This window comes from Panulirus ornatus, chromosome 71, assembly GCF_036320965.1.
Source record: "Panulirus ornatus isolate Po-2019 chromosome 71, ASM3632096v1, whole genome shotgun sequence".
NCBI classification, from domain to species: domain Eukaryota; kingdom Metazoa; phylum Arthropoda; class Malacostraca; order Decapoda; family Palinuridae; genus Panulirus; species Panulirus ornatus.
The window spans coordinates 13022609-13042548 of NC_092294.1; the positions used below are offsets into that span (position 1 = coordinate 13022609).

The window sequence follows — 19940 nt, forward strand, 5'->3', positions numbered from 1 at the left end:
CCGAAAGGCTTCTAACAGTATGCCTCTGACAGAGAGAAGATGCGAGGGTTGCGGACATGGGGAGGAATCGAAAGGCATATTTGTATCTTAAGAAGGAAAACTGTATTGCGGGTGAGAAGACATGAGGCCTCTAGAGATGAGGTTCGAATGAGATCTGTCATTTGTGCTGATTTGGGATCCAAGTAACAGGTGTTGCTGGGGAAAATCTTATCATTCACTGGACACTGTGACGCAGTGGAAGAGGATAATCCAAAGCCAATGTCGTCGTATGATCTGGATTTTTCAGAATTTCTCGTGTGTGAGACTCGGATGATCTTATATAAGTATATATGTTTCATCACTCATCCTTTAACTGGCCATGAGACGTCGCTATGGTGGATAGACGAAGGATTGAAGGGAGGATGGTGAGTGCCGAGCCACGACGATCCTCTCCCTCCCGTCTCCTGTCCATCCAGCCAGCCAGCCAGTCAGCGTGCTAGTCGGGGACGTGGTGGAGGACCTGTCGTATAGTGGGTGTTGGCGCGGCCCAGTTCAGTCTTGGCCCGACTGCCGGAGGAGTCGGTCGTGGCCACACAGCATCCTCCCGCGCCCTAGCTGTACTAGACGCTCATCCCCTTCGCCTCACCCTCTCCCTCTCTCTCTCTCCCCCCTGTCTCTCTTGCTCCAGATCCCAACGTCGCTACAAGAAGGGCCCCGCCTTGCCGTACTTGAGAGGGGGGAAGAAGAAGAAGAAGAAAAAAAAAGAGAAAGAGTTTTGACTCGGTGTCGCGAGTTTTTTCTGCACTTCAATCCTAGCCAACATGGCATACTGTGAAAGGTTACTTGTTCATATATCAAACCGTCGACCTTGGAACGATTAATAGTCAGAAGGTAACGCCTTGGAGGCCCATAACCCAGAGAGATATTTAACGAATAATCGTCGTCAGTAAACTCGTATGAAAGTCTTATATACACAAGCATAGCAAGTGTCAGTTACTGGAAACTATTGACGATGGAAGATGCATTGGATAAATGAGAGACTTATAGGAAAGGAAAAGTGAAAGTAAGAAAGAAATATATATAAATATACATATAGAGTTGTCGAAGACCCGCTGTGGTAACTCATCCCACTCGAAGTGCAAGACATAACAGGTAAGTTGAGATAGAGTACCGTCTTTCACAAGTGTTCTGCAAGACTCGATAGACCCACATCATACACCTAATGTACCTCCCACACCAACTCGCAGTGATACCTAGAGAGTGGAAGTAACGAAAGACGAGATTTATCTTCACAGAAAAATAGAATAATTTATTTAGGGAATGTCTGTGTCAGAGGGACTTCGAGTAGCGATGATCCGTTGCTCAGATTAGCACCTGTTGACGATGTCTGGCAGGTGGAGAGAATATTATACAGTCTTTTGCAACTGTTCGACATCCGTGTACCGCTGTTTCACATGCCCAGCGCAGGACATCCCTTTTAGGGTTTTTCAACGTACCCAAATCATGACGCTATGACGAGAGCGCTCAACTTTCTCAGCGAGTGTGTCAGTGAGTTTCTCATCCGCTTAAAATGTTCTTTAAGTTATCAATCAACCTGAACGGCTTCAGAGATGATATCCCATTTGTTCTCCATTTTAATTATGTCGTGAGACTAAAGAAGGAAGAATAGGATCATTTCTGGTGCTCGATGCGACATTCTTACGCGTCGATATACAGTATTTGGATGGAGTAAATAAATCATATTTCTCTACAAACACATCAACGTACACTACGTATTAATATACCATTTTCATGACCGCAGGTTACCGTAAGATCTATTTAACAATGAGTCAAAAACTACGACAACCCCGATTGAATCAAAACTATCAGAGAAACAACATTGTTTTAATGATTCTAGAAAATCCTCTACTTTAGTAGCGAATTCCACATACGATACACCTGTTATTAATCTAATCGCATTCCATAGGATGTTATAAAGAGTTGGTAAGCTTGTGGTTTATGTGATAACTGGTCTTGGAGGGTCGAGCGTCGGAATGGATATAGAGAATCCTTTGTAGTAATATTACGACGCAGTTGAATACATAGATATTCCCCAGCCTCCAACCCTTCATGTATCTATCTAGTGTTATCTTCCGTATCATCTAGGCCATTAAGGACTCATTCTACAGTACAGAAAGAAATGGTGCGTATTTTTCTAGGTTACCCTTGCGACAAATACAGATCAAGTCTTAAACTACGACTTATCCATGGGAGTAAGGATGTAAAAGTGTAACACAAACTCAAAAAAAGTGTGGAAGAATTAAATAAGAGAAAAGATCTGCAAACGACGGGGAACTTTTTTTTAAAAGTTCTGACCGCGGCGCTCTATTGCGAACTCCCTGTAACCACGCCCCGCTTGTGAGTTCTAAGTCATTCCCCGTGATGAATTAAGCCCATGAGTTCAATGATCTAACTAGCAGGGATGATGAATTAGTCTCTGATACACTGGGATTTGATCAGTGAAACCAACTGACCCGGTGATTCAAATTTTTTTGGCTTCTACGTACATTGACTTCAGTGGATCAGGACTTAACCTAAGGCCGTGTTGAAAATGGTCTTTGTGTCTTGCTCAAGGGTCGTACCGTCGTGCTCAAGGGTCGTACCGTCGTGCTCAAGGGTCGTACCGTCGTGCTCAAGGATCGTACCGTCGTGCTCAAGGGTCTTACCGTCGTGCTCAAGGATCGTAATGTCGTGCTCAAGGATCGTACCGTCGTGCTCAAGGGTCTTACCGTCGTGCTCAAGGGTCGTACCGTCGTGCTCAAGGGTCTTACCGTCGTGCTCAAGGGTCGTACCGTCGTGCTCAAGGATTGTACCGTCTCTCTTAAGGATCGTACCGTCCTGCCCAAGGATTGTACCGTTATGCTCAAGTATCCTACATAAGTATAAAAGCTAATCTCCTTGAGTATGATGACTGAGCCCTTGAGTACGATGACTGAGTTCTCCTAATGTGACTGAACCCTGAAGTATGATTACTGAACCTCCGGATTATGATGAGTGAACCCACAGGACAACGACTGAACCCGGAGTATAATGACTTATGAGTATGATCAACACAAAGTCTGATGAATATACCCCAGAGTATGATGATCTGGCCCATACCTAACAACACCCCAGCATAAAGAATAAACCTCCGGTGTATAACGAGTGCACCCCCAGAGTATAATGACCGAGACACCCCCAGAGTATAATGACCGAGACACACCCAGAGTATAATGACCGAGACACACCCCCAGAGTATAATGAATCAACCCCCTGGGGTATGATAAGTGACTCAGGTCCCTCTCGAGTGCGAGTCTAATGTAGCCCCACGATATAATCCACTCACATCACAATAATTCATCAACAGAAGTAAGACTAATTGATCCAATTAAGAATGCTAACTTGACTCAGGATGACTAATTACTTGGATGGGGGGGGGGGTAGGGGAGGTTAAGAGATTATGCATGGAGGAGGACGCCTAGGCAAGGTCCTGCGGCTCCAGAATCCTGAACTTGATCTCAGAGTAAAAAGGATTTCTTTCCCCCTAACTCCAATTAAGAAGGATCTGTGAGAGGACAACTTCCTCTCCTAGAGTTCGCTAGTGGTTCATGCTAGTGGATCGTGCTAGTGGTTTGTGCTGGTGGTTCATGATGGTGGTTCGCGCTAGTGGTTCGTATTGGTGGTTCGTGATGGTGGTTCGTGCTACTGGTTACTGCTAGTGGTTCGTGCTGGTGGTTCATGATGGTGGTTCGTGATGGTGGTTCGTGCTACTGGTTACTGCTAGTGGTTTGTGCTGGTGGTTCATGATGGTGGTTCGTGCTAGTGGTCCGTGGGGTCTCTGTATCACAGGATTAGCGGTAGGATCGTGTGGGGTAGGAGATGAAAAAACTCCTCATATGATGTTTATGTATTGTTCTCTTTTTCCTCCTTGACTGCTGTTTGGTGATATCCTGCCATCCTTCGCTGCTCTCCGGTGATATCCTGCCATCCTACGTTGCTCTGCGGTGATATCCTTACACCCTCCGTTGCTCTCCGGTGATATCCTGCCATCCTACGTTGCTCTGCGGTGATATCCTGCCATCCTACGTTGCTCTGCGGTGATATCCTGCGTTTCTCTTCGGCGATATATCCTACGATCCTCCGTTGCCCTCCAGTGGTATCCTACAATCCTGCGCAGCATACAGTGTTCAGGGAGCCCAGCTATGTCCTTAAACCAATTTTTATCATCTATTTCTTATCCATTATCGAGGACAACATCCGCTTATCTTTGTGGTCAACCCACTGACGCCATGAGCTATTATAGATAATCAAATGTATGACCTCTGACCCCTAACAAGTGAGTCCCTGTTTGGCGTTGTTTCCACTGAATTACTCCCAGAAATTTGCGTGTAATTATCTATCGTCTGGAGGCTTGTTATCTGAGTCTGTGAGCGCTATTTTGTCGACCAAGTATAATAGAACTAAAGAGAGATTTATTGATCTATTATATTCTTATATCAGACAGTCATATATCCACTGACTTAAGGACGTGTATCACAGTTACAAAATGGGGACAAGAACGAGCTATAAGCATACCTCCAGTCCTTATGGTTCCATAAGACATGTTATGTTGATCTGTCTACCGTCTTTATCCTCAAGGCGTCGCCCTTCGCCACTCCGTCCTGTAACTGATAGACTTTATCTCTGTTGATAAGGAAGAACACTTGCTCCCTAGTGTGTGTGTGTGTGTGTGTGTGTGTGTGTGTGTGTGTGTGTGTGTGTGTGTGTGTGTGTGTGTGTGTTCGACGATTTATGTAACTTATAGTTCAGTTTGAAAGCCTTGCAACTCGCTAACGAATTCTAATTCACTTCCAAGACTTTGGATAGCGCTCGAAAAAGCAGATATATTGATTAAAGAAGCGACAGAGATACCATCAGATAGAAGTAATTTGATAGTAAAGTTTTAGTATCTCTCTTCGAAAATATGTTTTGTAATTGATAATAAAATTTAGCACCATAAATAATCGTAATTTTAGTTGTATTTACGATGTAATCGCCTGATTATGAAGTACTATAAGCTCCTAGTCAACACATCTCTTCCAGAAATGAATGACATATTTTTCCTACATTCGTCAATTACCTTAAGGTGACGAGGGAAAGTAATTCAGCATAATGTAATCCTTGAGAAGAAGAACCTGTGAAGAGAGACTTTGTGATTTTAATGATATATCTGAACCTCAAATGTAGCTGACGTTTGTAGACCACAATAGTGGCACCAGGATCGGCCCAAAGTCTTACACGTTCAGTTATACCTCGACTTGTAAGTCAGGCCCCGACTTGTAAGTTATACCTCGACTTGTAAGTTGTACCTCGACTTGTAAGGTATACCTCGACTTGTAAGTTGTACCTCGACTTGTAAGTTATACCTCGACTTTTAAGTTATACCTCGACTTGTAAGTTATACCTCAACTGCCTCAAGTTCTGAGTCTGATAACTTGTAGTGGTGTCTGAACGATACAAAAAGGAAAAAGAAATAATAATCGCAGTCTTCTACCCAGACGTTTTATCTACCACGATGGAGGATCTATCTTTTTCTCCCTCTCATCCCAACAGCGAGATGACGGATCACTGAGGCCAGGGTGATTGAGCTGGACATTACCGTCTCTGGCCTAACGACTTGACGTAGATCGGAGACCATTACTCTCTCCACAAACACTTTTTCTGTGTGTGTGTGTGTGTGTGTGTGTGTGTGTGTGTGTGTGTGTAAATCACTAATCACTTTCAAATCTCATCTTAGAAGCTTTGGTGAACATTTTGCCGTCACCTGCGACAACACGAAAGTATCTGATTGGATGTGGCTGTAATACAATTCGTGTGGATTTAATACACTTGGTGTAGCTTTAATACACTTGGTGTGGCTTAAATACACTTGGTGTAGCTTTAATATACTTGATGTAGCTTTAATACACTTGGTGTAGCTTTAATACACTTGGTGTAGCTTTAATACACTTGGTGTAGCTTTAATACACTTGGTGTAGCTTTGATGCACTTGGTGTAGCCTTGATACATTTTCTTCTTTTGGTTTTACCACTTCTTTCTATTGACTATTGCGTAGCTTTTCCTCTCAAGCCATCCCAAGGCGTTGAGGCGACATCCCTCTCTTAATTCATCAACAATGGTGTTCCTAAGGGTTCTCTCCTATCGCCTACCTTCTTCAATCATCCATAAGTTATTTACTTTACCCGGTCTTAACCTCATCCACTCCAATGCCGTTTATGTCACTCTACATCTTCAACCCACTGCCCCTCCTCTCTTCATTCTCCTACTTGTTCTTTTTCTCGTACTGAACATATTTACACTTTCGCTTTGAACCCATAAATGCATCTCGAAAAGGCGAAGAACTAATCTGAATATTTCAAAGGAAAAAAATTAAATTTTCACCTACGTTCCTTTCAAAATCTCACTTCTTTCCTTCTATCAAATTTCTAATTTCTGCTATTCATTCCTACAGCAACATAAGCAGTTTATCCTCCACCCTATCCTGTAAAACCCCATATGATAAACATTACATTATTTTTCCTATGAGCAGCTATTCCATATATACTGGTGGTCTTATTTTCTCCAGTACAGAGTACGGCTCGCATTCCTTGGGTGGCTTTCCCTCCACACAATCGCTTATCTAAAATTAATATCATAAAACCTTTCACCGTTTTCTCTCGTGGCATCAACACCCATTAATCATCTTCTTCCGTCTGTTGTCATTATACCTCCCTCTCTTTGTTCCAAGGCCACCATTCTGGTCACTTCCCTCGCGACCTGTCTGCCAGTTTCCTAGACACTAAGGCTTGGATATATAGTACGTAAATAGCCGCTGCTTCTCACAGTTTCTGTGAAGACACTGGTAACACGAAGATGAACCGTCTTATCTTAATAAATCTCTTGAAATTCTCTTCCTTCTTTTTTTTTTATTTTTCTTATATCCTTAACACTTTTAAGAGTCAGTTATGCAAATACCTAAGAAGCTCATATGAATTTCATTTAGATTCAAATTTATTTTTTTCATGGCGAATGTCTTTCATCGTGACACACACACACACACACACACACACACACACACACACACACACATTATACATACATATATATGTTCGTCAACATTTCTAGAAAACGAGGAAAAACTCAGCGATATTATCAAAATCATGATTCATTCAAACAAAATCATGCACACATCAATGACTCACACACAAAATTTATTTACGAATTCCCTAAATAATTTGGCCGACTCGACTCTCGTAATAATAAATCCTAAATAATCATGTCTTGGTAATTCCCAGTAATAATTTGGTCATTATATCAGCAATGTCAAAAGAATGTCTGCCCATTATGTTCGTTCGTCGCTCAGGCGAGCAATGGCTGGGTAAGTGCTGTTTTGAAATTCATTTTCCTATTTTTTTTCGAGTCTTTGAAAAGGTGGATTGTTGGTCATACTGCAGACATGTGAATATAGAATATCATCACGCACGACACAGGACTTCAACAGTGTTCTTGAATATATATATATATATATATATATATATATATATATATATATATATATATATATATATATATATATATATAGGGAGAGCCTGGTCTCTGTACTGTTGTGGATGGAGGGAAGAATATTGGTAATGTGAATGTAAATCTGTGATTTTGTTTCTCCTTTTCTTTTGAAGTTGTTGCTGTTAAAAAAAGAGTTGTGACTGTGAGTGAAAAATAGGAGATCAAAGCACACAACATCTGTTGTGTGGCCTGAATTATAAGCAAACCATGAATATGTTCTCCATTGGTAACGAAGGAACATTCATGCAATACGCTGTGCGTGCGTATGTGTACATACATTCCTGCAATACGCTGTGCGTGCGTATGTGTACATACATTCCTGCAATACGCTGTGCGTGCGTATATGTGTACATACATACTTCCTTGCCCCAGAAGTCCCAGTTTTATAAGTCTCCTGCAGCGCTCAGGGGGTCGGACACGTCCACCCGTCGAGACCATAGACCATAAAGTGTAGTGATGATGTAAGTACGTCTATGTGTAGTGTAGGGCAACCGAGTGATAAGTGATTGTAGTCTTTGTAGTAAGTACATCTGGGTCATGAAGGGTCTTGGGATATACATCAAAACACTGGTTGTAGTGTTGTAGAAAAAGTCAAGATGCACAAAGTAAGACAAATTACAGTCGGTTTTAAGAATTTCAAACGTAATCTCAGTGACATTTGATTTGATTATTTTTTACTGTATTTCAATATAATTCTTTATCCGTCTCTGTAAGGCATTCTTCCTGCGACAGTCCCATGCGACGTGTACGAGGATATTTGATGGTTTCCCGCAGTTATGACAGGGCCTGAGTGCCAGCAGGGTATTACAAAGGGAAGAGACTTGAAGGCTTCTGTAGTGCTGGCGAAAGTCTGTCGACTGTGAGTTCAGTCCTTGTCTTTCAATTTACTGAGCCAATATACTTGGGTATCTCTGCACGAGCGAATACAAATGGTTTCAGGCAAATTCTCGTGGAGGGGCCCTTGAAGAGGAATTATTCAAGACTGATGGGTACAAAATGTGTAAGTCTTTCGCCTCTGGGAGCAAAAATGATAATAATAAGGCTTTGGCTGCTGGGTAGAAAGAAATGCTAGTCCACGACAGCAAAGACTTTTGGCTGACTATCACCTTCCTTCGTTACCAGAGGAAGACATTCCTCTGATCCCTGTGTCGTACATGATTACATATATTAACGTACCTTCTTATGTACTTAGTATATACGATAGTGCTATTCTAATGCAGCTATCTCAGCTCTTATCAGCCATTGAAACTACTACACTCCAATATACTGTAAAGAGCTGAGGTAGAAAGAATCTTCGCATGTTTTAAAAAAAAACTTAGATTTTGTCTGATGGGAAATTAATTTTGTCACCAGATGAAATTCTTTTGCTGTCGTAGTGAACAATCACCAGCATCATTCTCACCAGGGGTCATGTAAATGCTACGCAACACACATCAAACTGGTCGGTATTTGGACTAATATTAATCAGTCAACGATCCAAAGGTCAGGATCTTAACGTTACACAGTGGCTCTGGCAACACCTGACCCATGACACAGTCAGCCATCACAACCCCTCCCTCCACACACACACACACACACACACACACACACACACACACACACTCCTCTCCTGTACATTCTCCCCTCTGAACCCGAGCCTCACCACCTCCCTCTCTCTGGCTATCGCCCCGCCACACAGACTGTGGAAGATTCAGTATCATTCCCACTTTAGATTTTTCAAAGTCCCCCTCACCTCCACCTCCCCCCCCTTTCTTTTTTTGTTTTGCTTTTTCTTGTGGTCTTTGAATCCGTCTTTTAGTATTAGCTTATCAAGTTTTGGGGGATATGAAACGTCTATAAATCTATACATATGGCGTGTGCGTGCATATATATATATATATATATATATATATATATATATATATATATATATATATATATATATATATATATATATATATATATATATATATATGTATATATATATATATGTGTGTGTGTGTGTGTGTGTGTGTGTGTGCTTATAGTATTCTTAGTCATCGTAAACCTGACAGTTTATATCTGTGATATATGTAAACCGAAATTTATTACACTTGTAGTAAATACATGACGTATATTGTGTCTGTGTATCCTCAGGGCGTATCATTATCCTGTGATGTATGCTTCTGTAAATGGCATTACTGTGTAGCTTTGTATCATCCGTCCTCCAGCATCTAATATGTCTCTCTCTCTCTGGATTTCAACTCGCTTGTCCCGTGCAATTATCAATGATTAGATACTTGAATTCGACGCTGCGATAATAGGAGTTCGTCAGACGCGTCGGAGATGGGAGGCCTTCGAAGGTCGGGAGGGAGGACAACTTCGAGCGTCAGAAGGGGACAACTTCGGTCGTCGGAGGGGGACAACCTCGAGCGTCGGAGGGGGACAACTTCGGTCGTCGGAGGGGGACAACTTCGGTCGTCGGAGGGGGACAACTTCGAGCGTCGGAGGGGGACAACTTCGAGCGTCGAAGGGGGACAACCTCGATCGTCGGAGGGGGACAACTTCAAGCGTCGGAGGTGGACAACTTCGAGCGTCGGAGGGGGACAACTTGGATCGTCGGAGGGGGACAACTTCGAGCGTCGGAGGGGGACAACTTCGAGCGTCGGAGGGGGACAACTTCGAGGGTCGGAGGGGGACAACTTCGATGTTTTGCTGCTACCTCTACTGGTGATGCTGGTCGCATGTGGGCAACTTTTACTGTTGTAGTTCCCTTCTCTCTTCTATTGCTACTACTACTACCACCGCTACCACTACTACTACAACAACCACTACTACTACCACCACAATGATTACTATTATGACTCTCCTGGCTTTTATCTAGTTGCTACTCGTCTGCTACAACTTCAGCTACTCCTCCTGCTGTTTCTACTTACGTCTTGTATTTCTACTGCCACTGCTACTGCTGCTGTAACTACCAAACTTCCGTTTATGCGACTGATTTCAAAGAACAAGAGCTACGTCTCCCGTTGTTAACACTACTACAACAACAACTACAACCTTAAGATCATTATCATCATCAAAACTACTGTGATCTATCCATTGTTCCTTTCATCATTTTATACTACAAATGTTATTACGATTATCTTAACTCTTTAGCATCTGTTACTCCTTCGTAAACATTAAGTCCACTGATGGGAAAAAATCTTCCTTAACTTATGGAATCCAATTTAGAAAATGTATACGCAAAAATCCCCAAGTGCATTATCCGGAAAGAGATTCATTTTGACGATAAACCTCTTTTGGGAAAGTCGCAACTTATTGAAAAAGTATTACCTTAGTTATACTCGAAGGCGCCTAAGGGGCTGTTGTGTCCCTCTTTATCCGGTGAAAGAAGACTTTCGCTGCTTAGGTGTGACGTCCTTGTGTTGGGTAATTGAAAGAAGGAAAGTTGGTAGATAGGCACATGCATGACTGAAGGGTGAAGGTGGTGGTGGCTGTGGTGGTGGTGGTGGGTGTGTGTGGGTGGGGTGTTTGTGACACTAGAGCTGGGATGGTCAACTATTATGGGACACCAGGTCTGGGATGGTCAGGTATTATGGGACACCATGCCTGGGATGCTCAGGTATTATGGTACCCTAGGCCTGGGATGGTCAAGTATTATGGGACACCAGGTCTGGGATGGTCAGGTATTATGGGACACCAGGTCTGGGATGGTCAGGTATTATGGGACACCAGGTCTGGGATGGTCAGGTATTATGGGACACCAGGTCTGGGATGGTCAGGTATTATGGGACACCAGGTCTGGGATGGTCAGGTATTATGGGACACCAGGTCTGGGATGGTCAGGTATTATGGGACACCAGGTCTGGGATGGTCAGGTATTATGGGACACCAGGTCTGGGATGGTCAGGTATTATGGGACACCAGGTCTGGGATGGTCAGGTATTATGGGACACCAGGTCTGGGATGGTCAGGTATTATGGGACACCAGGTCTGGGATGGTCAGGTATTATGGGACACCAGGTCTGGGATGGTCAGGTATTATGGGACACCAGGTCTGGGATGGTCAGGTATTATGGGACACCAGGTCTGGGATGGTCAGGTATTATGGGACACCAGGTCTGGGATGGTCAGGTATTATGGGACACCAGGTCTGGGATGGTCAGGTATTATGGGACACCAGGTCTGGGATGGTCAGGTATTATGGGACACCAGGTCTGGGATGGTCAGGTATTATGGGACACCAGGTCTGGGATGGTCAGGTATTATGGGACACCAGGTCTGGGATGGTCAGGTATTATGGGACACCAGGTCTGGGATGGTCAGGTATTATGGGACACCAGGTCTGGGATGGTCAGGTATTATGGGACACCAGGTCTGGGATGGTCAGGTATTATGGGACACCAGGTCTGGGATGGTCAGGTATTATGGGACACCAGGTCTGGGATGGTCAGGTATTATGGGACACCAGGTCTGGGATGGTCAGGTATTATGGGACACCAGGTCTGGGATGGTCAGGTATTATGGGACACCAGGTCTGGGATGGTCAGGTATTATGGGACACCAGGTCTGGGATGGTCAGGTATTATGGGACACCAGGTCTGGGATGGTCAGGTATTATGGGACACCAGGTCTGGGATGGTCAGGTATTATGGGACACCAGGTCTGGGATGGTCAGGTATTATGGGACACCAGGTCTGGGATGGTCAGGTATTATGGGACACCAGGTCTGGGATGGTCAGGTATTATGGGACACCAGGTCTGGGATGGTCAGGTATTATGGGACACCAGGTCTGGGATGGTCAGGTATTATGGGACACCAGGTCTGGGATGGTCAGGTATTATGGGACACCAGGTCTGGGATGGTCAGGTATTATGGGACACCAGGTCTGGGATGGTCAGGTATTATGGGACACCAGGTCTGGGATGGTCAGGTATTATGGGACACCAGGTCTGGGATGGTCAGGTATTATGGGACACCAGGTCTGGGATGGTCAGGTATTATGGGACACCAGGTCTGGGATGGTCAGGTATTATGGGACACCAGGTCTGGGATGGTCAGGTATTATGGGACACCAGGTCTGGGATGGTCAGGTATTATGGGACACCAGGTCTGGGATGGTCAGGTATTATGGGACACCAGGTCTGGGATGGTCAGGTATTATGGGACACCAGGTCTGGGATGGTCAGGTATTATGGGACACCAGGTCTGGGATGGTCAGGTATTATGGGACACCAGGTCTGGGATGGTCAGGTATTATGGGACACCAGGTCTGGGATGGTCAGGTATTATGGGACACCAGGTCTGGGATGGTCAGGTATTATGGGACACCAGGTCTGGGATGGTCAGGTATTATGGGACACCAGGTCTGGGATGGTCAGGTATTATGGGACACCAGGTCTGGGATGGTCAGGTATTATGGGACACCAGGTCTGGGATGGTCAGGTATTATGGGACACCAGGTCTGGGATGGTCAGGTATTATGGGACACCAGGTCTGGGATGGTCAGGTATTATGGGACACCAGGTCTGGGATGGTCAGGTATTATGGGACACCAGGTCTGGGATGGTCAGGTATTATGGGACACCAGGTCTGGGATGGTCAGGTATTATGGGACACCAGGTCTGGGATGGTCAGGTATTATGGGACACCAGGTCTGGGATGGTCAGGTATTATGGGACACCAGGTCTGGGATGGTCAGGTATTATGGGACACCAGGTCTGGGATGGTCAGGTATTATGGGACACCAGGTCTGGGATGGTCAGGTATTATGGGACACCAGGTCTGGGATGGTCAGGTATTATGGGACACCAGGTCTGGGATGGTCAGGTATTATGGGACACCAGGTCTGGGATGGTCAGGTATTATGGGACACCAGGTCTGGGATGGTCAGGTATTATGGGACACCAGGTCTGGGATGGTCAGGTATTATGGGACACCAGGTCTGGGATGGTCAGGTATTATGGGACACCAGGTCTGGGATGGTCAGGTATTATGGGACACCAGGTCTGGGATGGTCAGGTATTATGGGACACCAGGTCTGGGATGGTCAGGTATTATGGGACACCAGGTCTGGGATGGTCAGGTATTATGGGACACCAGGTCTGGGATGGTCAGGTATTATGGGACACCAGGTCTGGGATGGTCAGGTATTATGGGACACCAGGTCTGGGATGGTCAGGTATTATGGGACACCAGGTCTGGGATGGTCAGGTATTATGGGACACCAGGTCTGGGATGGTCAGGTATTATGGGACACCAGGTCTGGGATGGTCAGGTATTATGGGACACCAGGTCTGGGATGGTCAGGTATTATGGGACACCAGGTCTGGGATGGTCAGGTATTATGGGACACCAGGTCTGGGATGGTCAGGTATTATGGGACACCAGGTCTGGGATGGTCAGGTATTATGGGACACCAGGTCTGGGATGGTCAGGTATTATGGGACACCAGGTCTGGGATGGTCAGGTATTATGGGACACCAGGTCTGGGATGGTCAGGTATTATGGGACACCAGGTCTGGGATGGTCAGGTATTATGGGACACCAGGTCTGGGATGGTCAGGTATTATGGGACACCAGGTCTGGGATGGTCAGGTATTATGGGACACCAGGTCTGGGATGGTCAGGTATTATGGGACACCAGGTCTGGGATGGTCAGGTATTATGGGACACCAGGTCTGGGATGGTCAGGTATTATGGGACACCAGGTCTGGGATGGTCAGGTATTATGGGACACCAGGTCTGGGATAGCGGAATTCCGATACAACGGACGCACTTAAATCAGGCCTTTTGTCGTGGACTGTCTCTCTCGCTGCGAGGGTATTGCTTGATTCCAGACGATATACGACATGGTGATATCTGGCATCTGGGAGATGTGAGTGTGACGGGATATTGAATGAATAACTAAAGTCTTCAAGTCATTCACGTGTAGGAGTTATTCATTCATTGTAAGAATGTGAATCAAGTTAATTTCTTAGAGACTTTAAGACCAAAACAAGAGGAGGAAGTCTAATCTGCGCTACGTATATTGAGTTACAGGCAACTCGTCCTGCGTGGATAGTCACAGCCAATGGGAAGGAAAGAAACTGGTGACGTCAGCGTTGATGCGCAATCTAAGATTGTGATGACGCGTCACAAATACGTCATGATATCTCAGCAACAATGACGTAGGCGAAGGATCGTAGGTCAGTAGGAATCAACAAGGAAAATTTCTGTCTATCTGTAAGTCTATCACCACTATGTTACTTCTTAGCTCCTGAACAGAGGTTATGAGACTAACAATTACTTGTGTTACGTCGGAGAATGGCGGAATGGCATTGTTCTGTGGTGTAACCAATCACCTCCACCGTTTTACCCTTCATATCATCCATGCTGCCGGCACAACCTTCCCGCTAAACAGCAACGTATTTTTCCCAAAGATATATTACCCCAGTAGCCAGCAGCTTCTATCCTACCAAGGATACGGATGAATTATTGGCACCTTTGCATCGGGGTTAGTCATCGTGGGTTTGACAACTTCCTCTAGGCCTTTTCAGAGCACAAAGACACTTTGATAGAAAAGCTTGACTTTATCCCTAGTACTTAAAACTCTGACTTAGCCTTTAAGTAACGGGTGATAGCTTTCTCCAAAGATAAAATGCCGATTCAGAATCCTTTTCAAATTCAATGTTAAACTCTCTTAAAGTATCTATACGGAGGCAAAATAAATCTGTACAAATATACGATTAGATAACCTGTTTGTGTCAACACAGATGTCGAAACAATCATTGTCTTCTCCATCAAAGGGTGTGACTATTATTTATCTTTCTATATATACCAGGGTCATGCTAGTGTGTTCAAGTATTCGTACTCGATTAAAGGGTTTAGGATGACCCACTTGCAAAACTAGAGTTTTACAGCATCTTGATCCTTTATCCTCGTCTTGAGCCAAGAATGGCTGGGCTGCCCTGCAACCCCAAGTCATTATTATTTTTTTCCTAAACTATAATTCCATTATGGATCTTTTTCTTTCTGCCCGGTAATGATTTGAATATCCAATGTCTTGTCTTCCCAAAGGCGAGGAGTTATCACTGTTGACAGTCTAGCGAGGGAGAAAGACCAGGTGTCCTCCACAGATATGGTGTCAAAAGCGCCAATCTTTCCTCCTAGTTCTGCTGGACTGAAATAGCAAACCGACGCTGAAAATGTGCTAAAATAACGCTAATAATATGATGATACATGATAATGATCGTAAAGAAATAGCATAAAGTTAGCGCGAGGAAGACAGAGCTATCCACTACGCTCCTATCAAATGATCATATTACCATAGTGAATAGATTCCACTGTCGTAATGATCACAGAACATACAGAGGTCACTACCAGGTCAAACCAGGTCAAACAGACACGTTAGTAAAGTACTTTACGTTTTCCATTACCATATAAATGACACTAAAAGCTATTTTTATCCTTTTCATAGTAAATCAAAAAACTACGGTGGGAGTGGGTAGCTGTGTTGGCCTGGCATCTGATTGGTTAGTTAGGCAGTTTCTCATTGACCTCAAGCCAATCCTGAGCTCATGAACAAGTGCCTACCATAGCGACGTAACCCTGGAAACGTAAATACACAGACCATGAGCAGCGACTCTATGATCAAAGCTTTAATCTTCACACCATCAATGTAATCAGTGTTCATGGTACATATTAGAATGTCCCACAGCTGGTACAGGTCCCACAGCTGGTGCATGTCATGGGCCCGTATCCCACAGCTGGTACAAGTCATAGACCCGTATCCCACAGCTGGCACAGGCCATTGACCCGTATCCCACAACTGGTACAGGTCATGGACCCGTGTCCCACAGCTGGTACAGGTCATGGACCCGTATCCCACAACTGGTACAGGTCATGGACCCGTGTCCCACAGCTGGTACAGGTCATGGACCCGTATCCCACAGCTGGTACAGGTCATGGACCCGTATCCCACAGCTGGTACAGGTCATAGACCTCAAAGTCCTCGTTGGAGCTTTCCATGACTGCTTAACTTGACCATTAAAAACACCTTGTGATTTTCCCTTCAGGATTCCTCTGAACAGCCAAGTATGCTGAGGGTCTCACGTCTACACTGACAGTGTGGAATGCAAGGTGGAGAGAGATTGGTTCAAAGCGCGACAGTACCTGAGAGAGAGAGAGAGAGAGAGAGAGAGAGAGAGAGAGAGAGAGAGAGACCCATCACATAACTACACTCGCGTGTTGTTCAACCCTCGTACACAAGCGAAACTAGGTCGTTAACACCATCAAGACTAACACCTGCCTGCCCGATCTGCCGTCTGGTTAAACATCTCATTAACCATCTCATAATGACATATCACAGGTAATTAGGCCTCCTCCTGCTCTCGGCTGCGAAGTATCGTACTAATTAATGAAATATTTCGGGAAGGAATATTTATGCATTCGAAGGAAAAACATTTTTACAAACACATCATATATATATATATATATATATATATATATATATATATATATATATATATATATATATATATATATATATACGTGTATTTGTGTGTATTTGTGTGTGTTTGTGTGTGTGTGTGTGTGTGTGTGTGTGTGTGTGTTCGTCTTTATCTTACACGCTTTCGTATATCTATAACCAACATTACCCTAAAGAAAAAGCATTATACTGTGTTCCCTGCAGTTTCCTTTTTCCTGAACCATAAACTCTCTCTCTGTCTCTCTCTCTCTCTCTCTCTCTCTCTCTCTCTCTCTCTCTCTCTCTCTCTCTCTCTCTCTCTCTCACACACACACACACACACACAGTCTATAAGATAGTTTCTAGAGTTGGCAAAATGGGAGGCCCGTGTTTCATTTTCAAACCTCCTCCTGCTGTGTGCTGCCTGCAGGAGGAGGAGGTGGTGGTGGTGGTGAGGCCGTTGTGCACTGCTGCAGGAGGCTAAGGAGGCGCCCCGTCCTGAGGAGGAACCAGGGCATGGTAATGGCCTCTTTGCATGGTAAATACATGAGCCAAAATGGAATACATTTGAGACAGTACTTTGAGGGAATCTCCAGGTGAACCTCAACTGATGTAGACTACACTTTTGGTATACTTAAAAATGTAGAAGACGAAACTTTAAGTGAGTCTTTCGATGTATTTAAGTATGTAGGAAACGACGCTTTAATGTTAAGTGATATCTACTGGACGTATTTAAGAATGCATGTATGATGTTACTTTAACCCAATCCCTCGACGTTCCTTAAAAGTACTTTTTAAGTCTCTCCCATGGCTGAAGTAGACATAATAACACGTCCTGCAGTGAGAAAATAAATGAGGAAATTACTTGGGAAGCTCCCAGGAGATCACTGAGGATAAAGGGAGTGTAAATATGAAATAATTCAAGATGACTGTATCTTGGTGTCTGGTCCCTGTAACGTCTTAGTTACAGCTCAACTGAAATCTGAAGATTACATTGACTCTCGAGGGACACCAGGATTTGCCAGGTATACAAGAAGGACATAATCATGAAACAATCTTAGTGTATTCCAGTTAAAATGAACGTGTGTGTGTGTGTGTGTGTGTGTGTGCATCTATCTTGCCCCAGCAATTATAATTTTAGATATTCTGGGAATGAGGGACATTACGTGTTATATATCAGTTGTGCTGACGTATATTCAATTTCATTGCACTTGAAAAACGGCGATATACATCATGTGGTCCAGAGAGAGAAATTGGAATGTATTGGTATATTGGCATTTTATATGACAGGAAACTACTACTACACCAGTGAGCCCACAGGTGAGTGTGGAATATAGGTACTTGGCTGTTGATATAGTGTAGTGTTCGAACGTCTATAGTTCATAGTAGAAGTGTACATGGGTGGCCATGGATCCTTCTTGTGAACGGTTCGTGGCTCATCGGAGTCTGAATCGTAAATTCTCAGATGGTCGTAGATTCTAATCGTATATATACAATTGAGAACTTATAGGCGCATGGCAAGAGGGATCTCATTCTCTTAAATGGTATGTAGACTGATGGTTCCGGCCTGTGTGAAGGAACGTTCAGCTGTAATTAGGTGGAGGAGGAACATCGTCAGCGACAGATCCTGCAGTGGGTAAGAGGACTTGGCCTCCTGGGAAGGACCTCATACAGAAATGAATCATAATGGTGTCTAAGGTGTGAGGCAGCCTCCATCATCCAACCAGCTAAAGAATATCTTTAAAGGTATGAGAATTCCAACCAATTCTCTTTGACTATGACATGGGGTTAGCAGAGATCTCATGCCGTCAAGAGAGATGTGTGGCCAGGTATGAGTTAAGAGATGTGTAGCCAGAGTGAGGAGAAGGTTTTGCCACTGAGGGAGACAAATGTGGCTGGAGTGAGTCGAGGCTTAAGAAGGACTGTGTCAGAGGAGTGACATAAGACTGTCATTGTGGGGAAATATACGCTTGGATGTCCTCATGACTAGCAGGGCGAGACCTCCATCATGAAGTAATGTATTCCTCGGGAGACATGTGTGTAAAGGTAGACGAGACTTAATCTAAAGAAAGTTCTCGCTGGAGAGACTCATGACCAGGCAAGACTTTTGGGTTGTGAGGAGAGACGTGTATCCAGGAGAGACATGCTAACGCGAGGGGGTGAGATGAGTGACCCACTTGGAGTTGGAGAAGGCAAGCGTAGGTGAGAGGAGGGAGGAAATAACGGAGGAAGTTGGACCTTGAGTTCCAACGAGCAAAGGACCTTCCAGATATTTTCCTCCCCCTGTAGGAAATATCCCTGGAACAGAAAACTAGATGGCCGTCAATTTTGAACGTCTCCATCGCCTCTTGACAAAAATCCAGCATCCTTGAAAAATCGACTTGAAGGACCTGTGTGGCGGACGTCCTGTGAGGGATGCGACAGAACCTGTGTTGGTGGAAACCATGTTGTGAAGAAAGATCGACGATTTGGACCATCTATTGTATGATATATGGGAAGGATGTCCTCTGTGGCAGGAGACTCCAGAATTATCATTTGAAAGCCACAGTATTTCTGTGTTGTGTGTGTGTACTGAGTATACCATATTGGCTGTAAAGTGTAGAGGGAGTGTAGTTCGTGGGGTCTTGAGTGTATGGGATCTGTAGTCTCTGGGGCCTTAAGTGTATGGGATCTGTAGTCTCTGGGGTCTTAAGTGTATGGGATCTGTAGTCTCTGGGGTCTTAAGTGTATGGGATCTGTAGTCTCTGGGGTCTTAAGTGTATGGGATCTGTAGTCTCTGGGGTCTTAAGTGTATGGGATCTGTAGTCTCTGGGGTCTTGAGTGTATGGGATCTGTAGTCTCTGGGGTCTTGAGTGTATGGGATCTGTAGTTATGTCCTTTTTGGGAGTTGCAGTGAACCGTCAAAGTACATGTCGGCAACGCGTCTTGGTGGCTCACGAAGGCCACGGTCGTT

General features: G+C 44.4%; 1 protein-coding gene across 1 annotated transcript in view; it reads left to right on the top strand.

Annotated features, from left to right (window-relative positions):
- Window positions 1-489: 489 nt before the first annotated feature.
- The window catches only part of LOC139747980 (uncharacterized), a 57999-nt gene continuing 38548 nt past the window's right edge, over window positions 490-19940 (top strand). Inside the window, exon 1 of the mRNA XM_071660499.1 lies at window positions 490-1131. The gene's annotated coding sequence lies outside the window, so the exon portion shown is untranslated. The remainder of the gene's footprint in view (window positions 1132-19940) is intronic.